Genomic DNA, 16,887 nt, shown 5'->3' on the forward strand with positions numbered 1-16,887 from the left:
ATGGCTAATCTGTTGATATCCTTCTTGAAGTGTGGGGCCCAAAACTGGACATAGTAGTCCAGGTCAGGACTCATCAGTGCTCAAGACAGCAGAAGAATCACTACCATTAATTTGCAAGTGATACTCCTGTTAAAACAAGTTGGTATATTCTTTTTGGCTTTTCTTGCAAAAGAAGAAAAAAAACATACTGTTGGCTTTTTCAGCTTATGGTCTACTGTAACCCCCAGGTCCTTCTCTGAAGTACTGCAGCCTAACTGCTTGCACCCTAGTCTGTATGTACGCATGCAATTATTCCATCCCAAGGGCAAGACTTTACGCTTGTCCTTCCCTTACCTTTGGGAGTATTGGTAACTCCACCCAATTCAGTGTCATCCACAAATTTCCTAATCATACACTCAATCCCATTGTTTAAGATATTAAACAATACCTAACGCAGAAAAGACCTCTGGGAAACCCTACTGATACTTCTACCCAACTAGATATTAAGCTATTGATCACTACTCATCGAGCACAATATTACAACCAGTTTTGTATCCACTTGATAGCACTTCCATCCAGTCTGTATTTCCTTAGTTTGCTAATGAGAATGTCATATCAGACAGTATCGAGCCTTGCTAAAGCCAAGGTATATTGCATCCACAGAGCCCATCACCTTTATCATAAAAGAAAATCAGGTTGGTCAGGCATGACTTGCCCTTGGTAAATCCATGCTGGCTGCTCCTGATCACTTTGTCCTCCTCTAAGTGCTTCACAACAGATTCCTTAAAGACCTGCTCCTTGATTTTTCCAGGCACTGAGGTCAGTGAGACTGACTGGTCTGTAATTTCATGGATCTTTCTTCTTCCATTTCTTAAACATGGGTGCTACATTTGCTCTTTTCCAGTCATCTGGAACCTCACCTGACCTCCAGGAATTCTCGAAGTAGCTGACAAAATTTAGTCAGTTCCTTCAGTACCATAGGGTGCATCCCTATGAGCACGCACATGCAGTTTGCAGCACTGCAAACCACACATGGCACATGTGCATGTGTTCACCATGCTGCTAATTAGCAGTGCAGCTCTTTTGGAGATCCCGGTGTCAAAAAAAAAAAAAAAAACTACTGCAAAAAAGGTGGTGTGGTGCACACACCAGCAGCATACACCAACAGAAAGGGAGCCTGGCTGGCCAGAGCCAGGCTCCTGGATTACCACCACTGATGCCCCAGGAGGACCCCAGGACCCCAGAGAAGGCTACTGGGGCCAGCTCAGGTGCTGGCTCCAGCCTCCCCTACCCCACCTTAGGCAATTTGCCGTATACCAGACTGCATGTGTAGAGGCATGCCCAGGGACAAATAGCAGCAGCACAAATATGTGCCACTGCTGTTTGTCCCCTGGGGGAAAACATGTGCGCTCGTAGGGATGTGCCCTCACGGTGCATCCTATCCAACCCTGCTGACCTGGAAACCGCTAGCTTCTCTAAGTAATCCCTAATGTTTTCTGCCACTACCCTAGGTTGTTTAATTCTCCCCTATCTTTGCTGCCAGCTACACTTGTCACCTGGTAGCTGCCCTTATTTGTGAACTTTTTAAGATTTTAAATCAGTAGTTCTCAAACTTTTTAGACTCAAGCCCCTCTCTTTACACTCAAGGGCCCCCTTGGAAAATGCTAGCTCTTAGTTTTTACTAGTTTTTTGACCATAGAAAAACAACAGAGAAATTATTCTGCTGCAAAGAACTCAGGTCACAACAGGTCAGAATGTTTTTAACACTATGAAAACCTATTTGAAATCTCTGGGTTTATCTTGTGAATCATGTTTGCACACCTAACAAGGCTAATATTGCATGGCACTACAGGGCACCCTCAAAAGGATCTCAGGGCACCCCATCACCCTGATTAAGAATCAGTGTATTAAATATTTGAGTCTTCTCTACATCATTTGTAACTAGATTGCCTTCTGCATTTCCTAAGGCAGGGTGGGCAAAATACAGCCTGCAGGCCAGATCTGGCCCATCAAGGGATTTTGTTTGCCTTAAGCAGGTCCTTTGGCCCTGCCTAGCCCAGGTGCAAGGGGCAGCCTGGGCTGTGGCACATGTGGCCAGTCCCACTACCCCCAGGTGTGCAGCAGGTCTGGAGCAGCACAGCTGCCAGACTTGCTTCCTGGTAGCCCTGGCGGCAGCAGCTCTTTCTAACTGCCACTGCCATTGCCAGACCCAGCCCTGCTGTTCAGGCACCCCGGCCCATCCATCCCACACCCACCTCCAGGGGTGGGATGCACTTAAGCAGTGCATGTAGCCAGGCGGATGGGATGGGTCCACAGGCAGGCACAGAGCAGCGACCAGGAGTGGGATGCATGGGCGGGGCCGGGATCATGGGGCAGTGACAGTGAGGGTCCAGGGCCTGGGTCAGAGTCACGATCCACTGCCCACATGTCCCTGCAACAGGCACTGGTTCCATGACTAGGAACATACAGGGAGTGGATCATGGCTCTGCCCCAGGCCCCGGCCCTGCACTGTCACTGCCCCAAGATCCTGGCCCCAGCCTCACTTGCCCACTCTCAGACGCAGATCCCTGCCCACGCACAGCCCCATCCTGTCCACCTGGCCATGCATATTGCCTGTGTGGATCGTAGCCAGTCTCCATGGAGACCCCGGGATCAGGGGGCAGTAACTGCATGGGGCCAGGGCCTGTGGGAGAGCTGCATTCTGTTCCTTGCCTGCCCCTGCCCTTGCCCCGGCACCTGTTGCAGGGGTGTGTGGGGAGTGGAGTCTAGCTCTGCCCCAGGTCCTGGCCCTGCACTGTCACCACCCTGCAATTGCAGCCCCAGCCCGGCTTGCCTGTCCTGCCCCTGGATGCTGCTCCCCGCCCGTCCGCAGCCCCATTCTGTCCACCTGGCTGCAGGAGAGCAGAGCCACTTCAGGAGTTTTGGTGAACTGTTGTGGGGGAAGTTGCTGACCCCGCACAGCGGCAGAAGCAGTTGCTGACGTGGCCCACAACAGCTCAAAAAACTCCCTAAGTGGCTCTCCGACCCAAATAATTGCCCACCTCTGCCCTTAGGGAACAATGGTTCCTTTGGTCTTCCTCTTGACATACCTGAAGAATCCAAAGGTACTACTCACTGCTTAAGAACACATGGGGCAATGTGTAAAGCACAGAAACATTGTACCTCTGTGAGGGTTTGTGCTCAGCTGTAATGACTCATCTTCTTCAAGTGACATGCCACCACAGAGCATCTTGTTACTGATACACATAAGCCACCACTGGCTTTTTGGCTTAAAGCAGAAGGTAGAGACTGCCAGCTGGGGCCCCCAACCACTGGCCTAAAGGCCCCGACAGATCACACAAAATAATGTACTGGTGCAATGAGACACAGGGTTTTCCATTACAGCATTCTGGTGACATAAGACAGCAGGGCCGAGCACAAACCACCATGTAAATATGCTCACAGTACTGAAGGAGGGTGGCAGCTGGTGGCAAACTACATGCAGAAAGGAATGGAAGCATTTTTGTGGCTGAAGTGTTTCATAGTGTCGGAAGGGACCTGAGCAGATCATCAAGTCCGACCCCCTGCCATGGCAGGAAAGAGTACTGGGGTCAAACGACCCCAGCAAGGTGATTGTCTAGCCTTGTCTTAAAGACCCCAAGGGTAGGAGCCAGCACCACTTCGCTTGGAAGTTGGTTCCAGATCCTAGCCACCCTGACAGTGAAGTAGCCCCTCCTGATGTCTAATCTGAATTTACCCTCTGCTAGCTTGTGACCGTTATTTCTAGTCACTCCTGGTAGTGCTCAGGGGAACAGGGACTCCCCCAATGCCTGCTGGTCCCCTCTGACTAGTTTGTAACAAGCTACTAGATCCCAGAAAGCAGGTTCTACCACGATTTGAACTTGGATCGCTGGATTCAAAGTCCAGAGTGCTAACCATTACACCACAGAACCAGGTAAATAAAAAACCAGTGTGAATAATCCTATCAGAATCCTTACACAATCATTCTTCCCCTGGCACAGACCAGTTAACGTCATGTACAATGCCAAAAGCACACTGATCTAACGGGAAAATTACATATTTGCCTGGCCCAATTTGACATTCATGGTTAAGCCCAGTCAATGATGCATTATGAGAACAGCGTATGTATACACCCCACCATTTACTGAACTCAAACACTTAAAAGGCATAATTAAGGGCAGTATAATTCTTATGCTGCCTATACAATTAGCAAGCATATTCTTTTTTGAGCTATAAAGAAATGCACAAACACCTCCTGACAACACAGCCCTTGCAACTGACCACGGGCTGCCATTTTATAGGGATTTATTCTTTAAAATATTTTTGTTACCTTGATTTCAGTGTGCAAAACTTTGCTTTCTAGGGATAGTGTTGCCTAGGATATAGTCTCAACTATTTAATTTATCAACTGATAGTATTCTTTTGGCAACCCCCCTATAATTGCTATTTCTTAAGAATGATGAATAATTTATAGATTAATGAGAAAAAAATAAGAATATCAACTTATAGTAAGGAAAGTTAGTTATGTTAGTATGTTAGGGTAATTAATAAGATTTTTATTTTACAAAAACACACACACACTGCTTCTTTTGCAGAAGAGTTCTGTGTTTATATTAAAATTTTGCTGAGAGCAAAACCATAAACAATATTTATTTTGGGTCAAAGTTAAGGTGATTATATTGTAAGGAAAAATCCAATTCTTTATGCATCTTAAGCACCTGACTTTATTATATGGGACAGATCCTGAAAACCTTTGGTTATTCAAGTCATCTTCATTTAAGAGATTAGTCCCATCAGCTGCATGCAGTTAACTCTCGTGAGCAAGAGATGCAAGACCGGGCCTCCAAACTACTGTTACAGCACTGGGATCAAACTGCAAGTGGCAGAAACATAGGGACAGAGGCTGCAGTCCTGCACACTTACCCACATATATAACTTGTCTTTACTCCCATAAGTAGTTACCTATTGAAATCGGTGCTACTCACAGAAGTAAAACTGATCCTGTGAATGCATTGGATCAGGACCAGAAAGAGGAAGTAAGAAGAAAAAAAAAAAAGAATGGGAAAGAGAGGATAAGAGAAAGGACAAATGGAAGTGAAACTGGAAAGAGTGAATGAGAGACACGAATAAAGGAAAACACATTCTCCACATAACCTTTTATTTAAACCTTGGATAAATAATAGGTTTTTTGACCCCTACCTCTATTTAATGCATTCCTCTTGCTTAAATTATTGCATTTAATGCTCAGAGCATCCGGTGGGGTTTCTGCCCAGATGAATATACTGTTTTTCTTTAAATATGTTTATTTGGCCAAATCAGATCATTTTTCTTTGGCGGAAAAGAATGTTTTTCTGCTCTTTCTCCAATGCAGATTTTTTGTGTTGTTTTTGGTGACCTTTGCCCTTTGTCAGATTTGGTCTCCCGCCCCCGCTTCCCTCCATTTTACTCATTCCAGAGCTGTTTGGGATGAGGCCAAGGCTGCAGTGTTACAGAAACACTTCCTTAGGAGAGCTCCAGAGGAAAGAAAAGAAAAAACAGTGAGGCCAAGATAAGTTGCAAGCTCAGAACCAAAGAAAACAATAGCTCAACTACAGACAGAGAAATAAAGTTTGTGGTTCTACTTCAGTCTCTTCAGGAACTGACAGAGCTACCCCACAATCAGAGCTCCCCCAGGGCACTCCACCTGGAGCTGGAACCCACCTCACAATCTCACTTCCTGCATCATTTCTTAACACAGGGCAGGAGCCTCATGGTTATAGAGTGCAAGCAGAGCTTGGTTTAATGTCTAATTCCATTGATGCCTCCCTGCATGGTCCTGAGAAATCTCTTAGCCTCCATGTGCCTCAGTTGTCCATCTGTAAACTGGGGAGTATAGCCCTTCCTACATCACAGTGGTGTTGGGAGAAAAAGGAAAGAGAAGATCATGAGGTGCTCAGATACCACGTTAATTAAAGCCAAATTGATCTGGATAGACACCTGGCAGGCTGGCAAGTGAAGAGCTGGGAGTTCCACACTTGGCAGTACTCCTTCTTACTACCAATGTCTCCCAACCATAGTCAGGATTCTTAAACCATTCCCTATTGCAACAAAACACTGAAATTATTTAAAATCCCCCAATGAGAAACTCTCTATACCAGTTCCCACAGTGTCCCCCAGCTGGCAGAGTGGAACTGACTGCACTTAAAAGCCTCTACAGCAGGGGTGGGCAAAATACAGACTATGGGCCAGATCTGGCCTGCTGAGGGATTTTATCTGGCCTACCTGGGGGGGGCACCTTGGTCCCACCTAGCCCAGGTACAGAGGGCAGTCTGTGCCATGGCACGTGCAGCTGGTCCCAACACCCCCTGGTATGCAGTAGGGCTGGGGTAGCATGGTGGCCGGACTCGGTTTGCTGGCAGCAGCAGCTTGTTCTGGCTGCCACCACTGTCACAACCCTGCTTCCCAGGCACTCCAGCCCATCCACCCCACACTTACTGGGGGCACTGGGTGGGCAGGGTCTCCATGAAGACCAGTCAGGGACCTGTGCAGGCAGGGTGCAATCAGCCAGGGGATGAGACAGGGCTGTGGGTGGGCAGAAAGCAGTATCCGGGAACAGGACAGGCAGGCAGGCCTGGGGCTGGGATCAGGATCACAGGGCGGTGACAATGTGGGGCTAGGGCCTGGTTCAGAGCCCTGATCCACTGGCTGCATATCCCTGCAACAGGCACTGGTTCCACAGGCAGGGGTGTGCGGGGGGTAGATTACAGCTCTGCCCTGCACTGTCACCGCCCTGTGATCCAAGCCCAGCCCCGGCTGCCTGTCCTGCTCCAGGACACCACTCCCCATCCACACATGACCCCATCCCACCCACCCGGCTGAGTGTGTCCTGCCTGTGTGGGCCCTGGGCCAGTCTCAGTGGAGACTTGGATCACAAGACAGTGACAGCAAAAGGCTGGGCCCTGGGCAGAGCCAGGGTTTTGATGAATTCTTGCAGGCTGGGGGGGGGTGCACTGACCCACTCTGCAACAGCTCACCGAAACTCCCTAAGTGGCCCTCTGGCCCAAATAACTGCCCATCCCTGCTCTACGGTCAGTGATGCTACATCATTCCCTAACGACACCATGGCGAAAAAGCTAGAACCGCTGTAGCTAGGAGATCTCTACAGCAGTAGGGGTCAGCTGTGGCTAAACAAGCTGAATTAATTATGATCCACCAAGAACCACGTGAACTGTGTCACCTTGGCACAGAATTTCAACACACCTAGTTAAAGTGAAAAACACATTGAAAAGTACATCCCTGTTAATATTTCCTCAGCAGGATGAAAAACAGTGCGTCAACTGCCACCACGGCTTGCTGTTAGGAAAGAGAAAGAATAAGAGAAACAGCAGCAGAGTAGAGAAGGGGCTGCTTTTGTATAAACAAGATAAGAAAAAGGGCTTTCTGAAAGGGTTGTCTGACCCAGTACAGCTCTCTCTATATAAGCAGGCCAGTGTTGTTCAGCTTTGGTTTGGAAGAGAGGAGCAATGTCCAAAATGAGCTCCAATTATGGTTCAGTTTCCTGACATAGACTACAGCTGGGGCATATGTCTCACAGTTCAACTCCTTCCATGTTCAGGGTGTTCTGGTGGTTTTGCTCTGTCTCCAGTCCAGACACAGGCCTGGCAGACTTTGCTACTCACACTTTAAATTACCTTCTGTTAAGGATTTCTTTATAAAACAAGAATCTCCAAAAGCTGATGTCTTTCTACATGATTTCCGAGTCAAGGACAGCACCTTGGGCATCTTTGGGCTTCCTTGCCTTTCTCTGCCAAATGGACCCCAGGTCTAGCACCAAGTAATGATCTGTCCTGGGCGGAGCAGAGAAGTTCAGTTCCAGCATCTCAGAATTTGACCAAAGAAAACAGACCCCTGTGCTTATTGATTAAATAGCAATAGAGATCCATTTGAAACCAAAACAAGACCCCCTACAACCCAAGTAATTTAATAAAAGTCTCCCAGGATCTCATGAAAACAACCCTCCCTTTTCAACCACAGTCCGACTAGACAGCCAAATACTGCCAAAAAAAATCCAATGCTGAACATCAGGTCCTCATTGTTCTCTTAAGAGCCAGGATTCCAGGAAGACAAATGGATGAAAATAACAGACATAAAACCAAATCTCATGATATAGATGTACCCATAGTGGTGTCCAGGCACTAGACAGTTGCCTCTGACCTTTCCTGTCTAAATACCCTTAAAACAACTGACTCACGATCTAGGGGAAGCCAGAGCAGTTCCAAGAGAAACTCATTAGTGCAGACCTGCCCAACAGCATTACACTGAGGCCTCCGCCTATCAGGTTCTCTGCAGACAGCCTAAGAGTTCATCCAAGCCTCTGGTAGCTTTCAGTTCCTGATTAGCTTCTCTCTCTCTTTTTAACATGCTGGTCACCATAGCAACAATCTCTGGCAAGAGTGAAAACACTCTTCTGTTCTTTATTAAAAGGAATTCCCTTGAATTGCCTCACTCCACTCTATTCAACCCAGTTCTTCAATCCAAGGAACAAACACCTTGATGCCTGCCATTTCCACCCTCCATCATGGGCCATCAGGAAAGGTGGGTAGATCTGTACCCTCACAAGCATCGCCCTTCTGCCCCCCTGTCCTAGTAGAATTAAACCACTGCCTGTCACAGGTAGGGAGAAAGCACAGTTTCCGGCTGTTGGAGCATGAGGCTGGAAGGCAGGAATTCTGGATATTATTTAGCATGTGTAACATGAGGAAGACATCACTCAGTTCCCCCTTCTGTAAAATGGGGAAATATCTGCCTACCCCATAGGTGATGGGGATCACTGTGAGGCTTAGTTACCTTTATAAAATGTGTCAGAGGACTCCAAATGAAAGGTACAATTAAAAGGGAAAGTATTGTTATATGTTTAAGGAAGTTCATTTTGCTGCTGGAACTACAGTCCTTTCAATCTAGCAAAGTCACACTGTGGTGAGAAGGAATTAATCAAACAGTATCTTGAGCACAGTAAGTATTAGGTGCCTCTATGGAAAGATAATCATGTCCAATGGCAGGGAACTAAGTTTGGCCTTCTAGTTTCAGCTCTAGCCCTATCCTGCTAGCAGCAAAATGCCCCCTTGCCCTGTTTGCTTTCCTTTCCTTTCCTCTGTCTGTCTTGCCTACTGTAACTGTTCAGAGGCAGGCACTTTCATTTCCTATTTGTATAGTACCTCGCATGACAAGGCCTAATCCCAGTGGAGCACTGGAGCAGTAAGGGAAGGAACAGTGTTGCTCCTGCTACCAGAGTACAACCCCCAGGAGCTGTGCCTGTATCACAGACCGTGTGGTGCTAAGAGCATAATATCACTATTCTCTGTAGTTCAAAGGGCAGATGCCTGTGCTTTTTGGACCAAAAGCAACCAAGTTCTCTCTTCTGCCACCACAATGCTCTGTGGGGCTGTGAAATTCCTAGCAGGCGTCCAATGAATACTTTGCATATTTATTTAAATAAAGCATACACCTAAGCTCTGAACAGACCAAAGGGGTTCAGTGCTGGGAGAGAGAAAACAATGAATCCAAATCCCTTTCTACACAGCCTCTGGGCACTCATGACTCCAGTGCAGTACCCCTGAGCACTAATGATCTCGACCATCCATGGCAGGGTGTGCAAGAGGCTACAGAAATGTCCCAGAGCTTGTATGCTTGTTAGCATCCCCAAGTCACAAGAATGCTGTGCAGGCAGGGACCCCTTCACACACTTAATGAAAAGCAGAGCAAACTCAATAGCCCAGGCCCTAAACAGCTCTCGGGCAGATCAGCAAAACCCTCTCGCAATGATTTTCCCAAAGCCCTGAAAAAACTCCAGCAAAGAATGTGCTGCTTGTTGGCGAATTCTCTGCCGAGGCCCCGGGGGCTGCTTCTCACACATGATTAGTGTGTTTACCCTTGTAACATGGGCAAAGCTGCACAATAGCGCCTCTGAGGAGACATTTCCCGCCATTTCCCCCCCATTGTAGCCCTTTTCTTTCCTACCCCCTCCTTTTCCTTCCTTCTTCCCCTTTTCAGCGAGATAAAAGGCTGAATTTGTGAATCACTTGGTTACAAAGAAGGGAATCACAAAGGCTACGAGAGCTGAGCTCTTGATGCTGCCTCCCTTCCCTGGCTGTGAAAGGAGCTAGGCCTAGTGGCTGAAGAAAAGCCTTTGGCAGAGCAGATGATTTCCTCTTGCCTCCTATTGTGGAGGTACAAGGTCTGGGGGGAGCAGCTAGGGGGGAAGGAGGTGTATTGTGACACCGCTGCTGGGTTTCAGGCCCCAGCAAGGGACTTATCATAAATAAAACAGCAGCTGGGGGATTTCCTAAGGGTCGTCTCACACAGCCAGGGCACAGCCAGCTTTGAGAAGTGCAGGCGTCCCCGAGATCCCCCTGCCTGTGAACAGTCTCAGAGCCTGACCTCTGCAATCCTAGACCACGCATTGTTGCTACATGGAAATGACTGACAACAGGTATGATAGCAGGCAGGATAGCATCTGGGTAGGGTGGCATGGGGGGCAGAAACTGGGATCTGATGGGGATAGGAGGATGCACTGGAGCGGTGGGAGCAGCACATTGGGGTGGGGGTATAATAAAGGGCAGGATAGCAGCAGGTTGGGAGCAAAAGGGAAGTAAGGTCTGTGATGCAAGCAGGTCAGTGACAGGTAGAAAAGGGGGCTTGGGCTCTGTAATTGGGAGGTAAGGGATACAGTCCCTGTGGCTAGGAACAAAGCTATAGCAGAAGCTGTAACAGAACAAGGCTTTAATGACAGGTAGGTGGGCAGGAGGCATGTTTGAGAACCAGGTAATGATGGCACAATGGGAGGCAGGACTGCAGCTGGCAGGGGCCAGGAGAAGGAAAAGCATTTCTCCTTGTGCCCTTAGCCAAAGACTAGAGAGGTATGTGTAATACACAGCAGCTGAGTGACAGCTTGCTAAAAAATAGCTGAGGGCGTGGAGAAGGCAGCTAAACCAGCAATGCCTTGCTCATTGACAGACACTTCAACATAGGTCAGTACTGGAGAGAGGCCATTCCCAGAGCAGAGGCTGGGACTGCAGCATCACACAGGTCCTGGGCACCTCCACAGCTGCAGGAGTTTCTGATCCAAACACTGGTCACGGCCCTGCTACCTTGGATATACTTGGAGTTTTAAATACACCACAGGCACAAAGGGGCTAACAAGCAGAAGCTGCAAGGAGCACCCCTGATTAGCTCCACTGCTGCAGCTTCAGCCAGCAATGCAGCTAGTGGCTGCTAGTTGGAGAGGGGCATGTAACTAGCAGGGCAGGAGTAGGGAGTAGACTACTCTATGTGTATGGTGGGGCATGGATAGGAGTGCATGCTCTGGAGGACTGAGGTTTCCATCTCTGGCATCAGTGCACCTCTGGATCACTGCCAGGGAACCTCCAGAGGTGCCTATGTATTTCAGGGAATGAAACAAGCAGATGGGTAAGAAGCATCTTTTGGGTGGAGGGGGGTTGCTATGGGACAAATGATGCAGGGAAGTGTGATAAGGTGGGAGAAAGAATATTTAGGCTGGCAGAGAGGAGCTGCCAGCAGGGAAAGCTGATGGTAGTGGTGGTATCCACAGTATACAACTATGTTTGCGCTCACTAAGTTGGGGCTTCACCCGTCTCATCTCAGTCACTCAGGTCACAATGCTGCTTACACTGAATTTAACAGCAAAAATCCCACAGACTCCAGTGGGAACTAAGCAGGCCCTGGGATGTGCTGGGTACCTGGCGGGTTAAAAGAAACAGCAAGGCAGGCCCATCTCCATTTTTTTTCTCCCTTTGTATCTATTTGGATGTTCTCTCTAAGCTTCCATCGGCACAGCTCTGGACAGCTGGAGAAAGGAGCGCTTTCCCAGTGCATAGTGACAAATTCCTTAAATTCACTGCTACTTTACAGTCTCTAAGCAAGGGAGGGGAAGAGCAAGCTCTTATTCAATGGGTGTGGGTTGAAGAGATTTTCCCTAGCACAGAACTTCTCCAGCATTCTCACTGGCCACCTGCTACTTCCAAACTCACCTTGTCTTATCAAACACCCCACCCCATGACTATGAGCCAGATCCAGACCCCTTTGAAATGACTGAGTGTCCAGAGAGGTGGAACAGATAGTCACCTCTCCTCACCCTTACTCATCTGCTGTCCTTCCTGCATTTTGGAGAATGGAGATCAGCGTTCACAGCCCCAGCCAGCACCAACATTTTCTCCCTCTGGCCTGCTGCAAGAGCAATTCAGCCTGAAGGTAATCTGAACCAGAATGAACAAATCAACTGCTTAACTAATCAATCAAGTAACAGGCCAGACTCATCCCCAGTAGAGCTCTACTGACTTTGGTAAGCTCACACCCAGACAGCTTTGGCTAATTCATTCTCTCTGCAGAACTAAGGGAGCACTGAGCTCTAAGAAAGAACTCAATGACACTGATTTGGTTTGCTCTTCCTGCTCCCTGCCTCCCCTGTTCTCTTCTGTCTCATTTTTCTCTCACTCCTTTTCATATCCCACTTTCATTCTCTCTTGCCTTCCCTTCTGCTGTTCTGTCTCTTTCCCTCCCCCACTTTCTCCCTCCTCACCCCCTTCCCAGCTTCTATTTTTCCCTGATTTTCTGCTTGCTATCAGCCTAATTGGCTCCACCTGCCAGCAAGGACCATAAAATTGGAGAAGTCGCCATGGCCGGCTGATTTGGACATGGCCTGCTCTCAGATTGTTTAGCTCAGCGTAACTCTTGCTGCCACTCCCAGCCCAGAATGAACAAGTGACTATGCCAAGAGGGGATAAACTCAGAGACAAGAGGCTGGGTGAATGCGGACCATGTCTGACACAGCTGGCCCCTGATGGAGCCCTGACTCGAGTCTCTGGGCACCACTGCAATATTGATTAATTAGTAACAACATAATATCACGAGTAGGTCCTGCGTAAGCCAGAGGCAGAAGAGGGGCTGGATTTGGGCTGGATTCCCACCATGCTCAGAGGGATTCCTTGGGGATGTATGCAAGAGTGAGACTGTCTAATGGGCATTACAGCATCTTGGTTATTTGAGAACTCAAAGGAGACCACTTGGCCCATCCCATTTGATACCCAGACCCCTATTTCTTTGACATCCTGCATGCCGTGGTACTTCCTAAGTCACTAAGCAACATTAAGAGCCACTATACTCTTCAGCTTCATGGGCTCAGTGGTAAATGCACTGGACACTAATAACAAAGCTAAGTTCTACTGTACTTTAAATCTAGATTTCTATTGCCCACAACCAACAACCGTCACAGGGATTGGGCCCTTATTGCCGGCAAACAGGGGTTTTTTTTCTTTTCTTTTTTTTAAAGACATTTTTCATGTTCCAAGCCAAATTGGCCAAATCATTCCAAATCCACAAGTCCATCCAAAACTATACATGGTCCTACAACGAGCAAACATTTTCCACACCCACCAGGGGCTTCAGATGTTTCCAGCGTCTTTTGGTGGGCATCCTACGTGCAGGTCCAAGCCTGGAGGCTTGGGGTTTGGATACCCCCAGGTTTTACCTGCCCTCAGCCATATGGCCACAGGAGCAAGCTAGGGAGGAGCCTCCCATTTCCATAAAATGGGCTTTAAGCCCCAACATCTCAGCAGGTACTAAACCACACCAGAAAAAGTTATCCCAGAGAAAGCTTAAGGAAAACTGCCTTCTTGGACCCATATACATGGTGTTTCCTCTGCCAGGTAAGTATATTGTCTGCAAACAGTCACTGTTTCAGAATCTGCACAGCCTAGGAGATATAGCACTAAACTGGGACTCAAAAGATCTTGGCTCTAGTCTCAGCCCTGCCTCGCCTCTAACTCATAGTGTGCTCATAGCCAAGCCAATTCACCTCCCTGCCCATCTCCCCTCCTACCCCTGTCTTGTCTGGTTACCTTGTAAGCCCTTCTAACCCAGGATCCTTGCTCCTCAAAGCCCTTGCAAACTGAATTCAGAAAAAGCTATATCAGTTGCTTCAAAGCAATTTAACAGTGTCCACATAGGAAGGTTTAAATAAATGAATTTAAAAAACAATCTAGTGAAACCAGTGCTCTTTTTTGTGGGTAACCCAGGCCCAGATGTTAGCAGAGTGCCTGGCACATTGGATCCTAACCAAGGCTGGTTCCCCTTGGTGATAGTGTCATACACCTGAATAACTGCAGGAGTATGATTCAAAGCTGAATGTCACACTATATTTAGAGTTTCTGGTATTTATTTCTGTGTTATCACAGGAGTGAATTGGATCAAGAAGATATAAAGCTGAGACATCCAGCATGGGAGAAGCATTTATCAGTAGTTTTTCTAGAAAAGAAAAAATGTCTATGCAACTTTCCGCTGAGAGTAATTACTCTCAGTGGAAAGTTGCATAGACATTTTTTCTTTTATTGCATATTCTTTTACTGGATATTTACTGATGTCTTGTCCTCCGCTACAAGTGACATCATCCCAAATGGATTTCTACTAGTACGGGTTTAATAACCAGATTCTACATGTATATCAGTGCCCAGGGCTGCAGAAACAGAGGTCTCCAGCACCTGTGGTAAAGGAGCACCTGTGAAATAAGACTTTTATCCACTGTACCATCTCGGCACTAGAGAGCAGTACAGTCACACATTCCCTTAGTCAGCACCTATCAGGGAAACCCAAGATACAATGGCCAAGGGAGTTCTCCCTGCAGATCTTACCTGCTCATCCATGGATGGCTGTCTTCCTACAGCAGACCTTGAAGTACAGATTACACTGCTGGGCAGGCAGAGAACAAAAAGCTAAGGCCCTTCTGAGCCTAGCAGCCCATCAGGCACCCCAGTTTCTGTAGCTGGCAGCAGGCACATGGCTCGCATCACATCCAGTTACGTGTGATTCCCCACTCTGAATAATCAGGCATCCATTTACATCTTGGTCACCTCAGCGCAGTCTTTGACAGAGCAGGACTCAGACTCTTACTATTAGGGACACAGTGAGGCATATACCTTCACTATTCTGCCACCCCTCCCCGTGGCAAAGATAACAAATCCCATGGCAATTCCTCAGGTGATAGATCTATACAAGATCTGTCCCTGCTGTACCCATCCATATAGTGCCCAAGACAGCACATACTTTCCACTGAGTTCACATAACTACTGGGGTCAAGCTCTAGTTTCTTGCCGAGGGAACCTGTAGAATATCCTTTCTTGGGGATTTTCAAGAAGAGGTTGCATAGGCATCTCTGTGGGATGGTTTAGCAGCAGCAGAGCCATCTTTTGTGCAAAGGGCTGAACTAGATGTCCCTCAGGAACCCTCCCAAACCTATGATCCTATTTGACAGTTGTTGCATATTTCCCTTTCTTAATATAGCAATAGAATTTATAAATAATCAAGGCAGTGCCCTGGCCCAGTGAGGGATCCAGGGAGAGGTTACATGGGCTGGCTTATTAGCTTTGTTTAAAATTTAGTTTCCTCTCCCCCCATCTCCCCTGATCAAATTAGGGCTTTGGTCACTGGAGCCTAGGACCCTCATTGTGCAATTGTCTGCATTTAGGTTACTGATTGTTTTGTACAAGTGTCTTCATTCCAAGAAAACACAGAATATTTTGTTCCCACAAATAAGCCAAATATCAGAAGAAAAACATACGCTCTGCTTTGGCAACTTATCCTCTGGCTGCTGCCTGTGTTCCTAACCCAAGAAGCTGTCTGGGAACACTGAACATCACAGTGTTTCAGAGGGAGGTGGTAATCCTGCTTCCACACTTTTCAGTTCAGCTCACAAGGTTGCCTTGGTTTTAAGCACACACAGACCTAGTATCAAGTCCAATACAAGATCTGTAGTATGTCCAGGGTTACGCTTTGATGACTGTTCAGTTGCTGAAAACATCACAACCTTCCATATTCTTATACTAGAGAAAGGGACACTGCAGCAACTGCACATTAGAGGCTTGTCTGTGTGCAGTGGGGCTCTGGAAGCATCTCTTCCATTGTGCTGGGTGCAAAGGATGAACTATGTAAGGCACTGAATTGTGGAATGGGTCACAGGAACCAGTGACATGCTTTTGGTCCCCTGGAAAGAAGGCTGCATCTTTTACTGATACAGTGGCATATGAACTGAAGGCCTCATCCCCAAGCAGTGCAACCAGTCAGGTGAAAGCCATCTGTCAAACACCTGGAAGAGTTGTTGTATGAGGACATGAAACACTACCAGGCCCCAATACGCCACACAGTGGTTTGACATGGCTGCTTTTTGTGTGGTATTGACAGAGTTGTGGGCTACTAGAGTCACAAAAGCAGACTGAGTAGTCCAGGCTCACAGAGATGACCAAAACCGTGCACTTGATACCTGTACCAATTCCCAGGAATTGGGAGAAGAGGCATAGATCTTAGCCCTATGAGCCTCATTGATGTTAATGGCAATGACACAGGTAGAACTCTATGGGCTGCCCTGAAAACTGCTCTACCTGAATTCTCCTAGCTGGACAAATAGGGAAGCTACCTAGGGAAGATGTGACACCTCCTTCACTGGAGGCATCTGTCCAGGACTGTCTAACAGTGGTTCAGTACCTGCTGAGGTGCAGCAGCTTTAAGCCCAGTTTATGGAAATGGGAGTCTCCTCCCTTGCTTGCTCCTAGGGCCTTATGGCTGAGGGCAAGCAAAACTTGGGGGCATCTGAACCCCAAGCCTCCAGGCTTGGGCCTGCAAGTAGGATGCCTACCAAACGCTTTGGAAACATCTGAAGTCCCAGGTGTGGGTGGAGGATGTTTGTTGGTGGTAGGGCCACTTATGGTTCTGGACTCTTGGATTTGGAATTAGTTTTGGCTAATTTGGCCTCAGATACAAATTATATATTTAAAAAAAAAAATCCCACAGCAGGTTGGACTACAGAACCCTTGATGTCCTCCCCTGTCCTTTATACCTATGGCAATACACCCTGTCACACAGAGT

General features: G+C 47.6%; 1 protein-coding gene, 1 long non-coding RNA gene and 1 other non-coding gene across 3 annotated transcripts in view; 1 reads left to right on the plus strand and 2 right to left on the minus strand.

Annotated features, from left to right (window-relative positions):
• The window catches only part of LOC109290821, a 61,793-nt gene that overhangs the window by 26,154 nt on the left and 18,752 nt on the right, over nt 1-16,887 (minus strand). The window lies entirely within an intron of this gene.
• The window catches only part of METRN (meteorin, glial cell differentiation regulator), a 53,101-nt gene that overhangs the window by 23,467 nt on the left and 12,747 nt on the right, over nt 1-16,887 (plus strand). The gene's annotated exons all lie outside the window — the stretch shown is intronic.
• Nucleotides 3,840-3,911, minus strand: TRNAQ-UUG. The gene has a single exon. It is a non-coding gene; the product is annotated as a tRNA-Gln (tRNA).

This window comes from Gavialis gangeticus, unplaced genomic scaffold, assembly GCF_001723915.1.
Source record: "Gavialis gangeticus isolate Ggan-Ray unplaced genomic scaffold, GavGan_comp1, whole genome shotgun sequence".
Taxonomy (NCBI): Eukaryota; Metazoa; Chordata; order Crocodylia; family Gavialidae; genus Gavialis; species Gavialis gangeticus.